The sequence below is a fragment of the Limulus polyphemus genome, unplaced genomic scaffold (assembly GCF_000517525.1).
Source record: "Limulus polyphemus unplaced genomic scaffold, Limulus_polyphemus-2.1.2 Scaffold22, whole genome shotgun sequence".
Classification (NCBI taxonomy): Eukaryota; Metazoa; Arthropoda; class Merostomata; order Xiphosura; family Limulidae; genus Limulus; species Limulus polyphemus.
The window spans coordinates 1,582,804-1,585,550 of NW_013665632.1; the positions used below are offsets into that span (position 1 = coordinate 1,582,804).

General features: G+C 33.7%; 1 protein-coding gene across 1 annotated transcript in view; it reads right to left on the reverse strand.

Moving 5' to 3' along the window:
* The window catches only part of LOC106458381 (unconventional myosin-Ia-like), a 306,550-nt gene extending 305,840 nt beyond the window's left edge, over window positions 1-710 (reverse strand). The window contains exon 1 of the mRNA XM_022384798.1: window positions 447-710. The gene's annotated coding sequence lies outside the window, so the exon portion shown is untranslated. The remainder of the gene's footprint in view (window positions 1-446) is intronic.
* Between the last annotated feature and the right edge of the window lie 2,037 nt (window positions 711-2,747).

Here is a 2,747-nt window from a genome sequence, read left to right on the forward strand (position 1 = left end):
TATTTATTTTTTGTAAAATTGTTGTAATTTCAACAATAGTAAGTCTATGAATAAGAAATGTACTTCTTCTCTAGAGCAACAATGAGCGTTTGAATGACATATTCTATATACTAAAGAAGAAAAAAAATATTGTCCAAGCTTGGATTATCATAAGAACAGCTCTTATCCGATTCCTGGTATAGGAGCTTAATTGTATTGTTTAAAATTTTTTATTGATGTAAGTCAGTCTGAAATTCATTCAGTTAATATTGAAATACTGAGAACGATTGGGATTACAAAGCACTTTATGTAGATTACATGCCTTGAAGTTCTTCTTCTAGTGATCCTATACTTTTGACGTTTACATGAAATAAACGACTGCCAATAAAATACTAAACAGCCATTGATGGTATGAATCTTACCATTACATTTTACAATGAACACTGTTACATAGACTTTCTACTTACCTAGTCCGTGCACCTGCGACATGTAGAACTTTAGGAACCCATTATTGGTGGCTGCTCGAAGTGTATCCAGACACTCGCTTCACCAAGTAAATCGTAATACAGGAAGACAGAATATCCCTCACACTCTCTCAGGAAAGGCTCGCGACACTCTTACAGCTGTCTCTTTATTAGGCGCCATATTGAAAAGACACGTTCAATCAAATGTCACGAGGAATAGACTCGTTGCAGTGAGAGGACGCTACAATACACACGCTACTCACATCAGTTTTCGCGGCACAATGCTTATTTCTTCTCAAACAGCTCATAGCACCAAGTACGAGCGCCACCTTGTTGGATCATACCATTAACATGAGCACGCGCCTCATCCAGCAAGCATTTCACGTTACATGTAATCTTAAGAATACTGCATTAGCTTTGAACGAAGTCTCATATCAGATATTTGAAACATATAACACGTCAAAGTAATCAAATACATTTGAAGGAATTACCTAATGTAACATTTAAAACTAAATACTGAACTCTCATATCTTCACTCAATGTCGAATTTAAATACTTATCCTTCACCATTAAATCACTACACATGCTCATTAGCAAACATAATAAAAATATTTTGATTGAATATTTATATAAGAAAGACTTCCATCAAAATTGTTTATTTTCAGTTTGCCTGATGTTAAGGGCCAAAACTATGAGCGCGTGAGTGTTCCTCAAGACTATAGCTGTAAATGACAACACATTTAATAGCTGAAACGTAAAAATAAAATTAATATGCCAATAATAACAATTATGAAAATATGTATACCCATCAAATACGTTATGTTTTTACCCTGTTTTTTCTTCTTCTTCTTTTTTTTTTGGTGGGGGGGGGGGGTAAGTGCGTTACGTAGCTCTTCAAATATTCTTGACCATAACGCGATCTGGTAGCAGTTGTGTTTCTTTTTATGTATTGAATTCTTTGATTTCTACTAAATATTATTAGTTAAAAAGCTAAGAACATTCCGGATTACCAAAGCAAAATTCCGTTTCAACCTATGAACTTTTGATGACCAAATTTAATTCTTAAACCAACTTTGTGGTTGATTTTATGTAGCAATAAATTCCAGCTAGAAATGCGTTGAATCCGGTATATTGCAAGAATTAATTCTGAATGACAGATAAGAACGTGTTGAATCCGGTACTTCTATAAAAAATAATTTAAAGTAACAGCTAAGAATGCGGTGAATCCGGTATGTTCAGATAAATTAATTTTAGGTAACAACTTAAAATACGTTGAATACACTAAGAAACTTTTTACTTAACTAAATGTAGCTTTCAAGAACGTTTTCGATCCATGAGCATACTTTCTAATGGATCTTCTATACAACTATGAAAGTAGTACATGCAGTTAACACTTAGTTAATTATATGTTGTAATTAGTAGTCAATTGATGTTATGTTCCCACTTAGCATTGAAATTTGTTATTTTTTCTTGCATTTACAGTGTGAGGTTTTGATCCAACTGCTAATTTATAAATACATTATGTATGTATTGTACAAATTGCAGCATGTGGTAGATAAAACATCAATTAACTGGTGGTACAGCGGTAAGATACGGATTTACAACACTAAAATCCGGGATTCGATTCCCAGTAGTGAACACAGCAGATAACCCATTGTAACTTTGCTCTAAAACAAACAAACGTTAAATTCATTAGCAATCTTGTATATGTTGTTAATACTGCATTTCAGAAGATTAAGATTTTGTTTTTCGTGTAAACAGAAAATAAAACCTTAGTTTTATTAATCAAGTGAACTTGAGACACAAGTTAAGCTTTTTTTCTGTGCTTGGTAGACAATTAATCTTCCGTATTTTTGTGTGTTAAATACCTTGATATATCATTTTGGCTATTTATCGTTCCGAATATTATCTTAAACACCGGCCGCCCCCAGTGGCACAGCAGTGTGTCTGCGGACTTACAACGCTAGAAACCGGGTTTCGATACCCGTGGTGGGCAGAGCACAGATAGCCCATTGTACAGCTTTGTGCTTAATTTCAAACAAACAAACTTAAACACCGTATTTTGGAAGTGACGAGTGATCTCTATCAGAATTTCTTTTGTAGACTATGTATCCGTTAACCACTAGGTTAGTTTTGGTAGTAATGGAATATTTCACAATTCTCGCTCCTCTTCTGTTCCAAAGCGAATAGATTGTCATTTATTTAAACCACCTTTTATTTTCTCATTTAAAGCACCTTTAACATTTAAAATAAGCTTCACAGTTAAGGTACTTCTTAGATTGTAATGACGAAAGAAATCAGAGT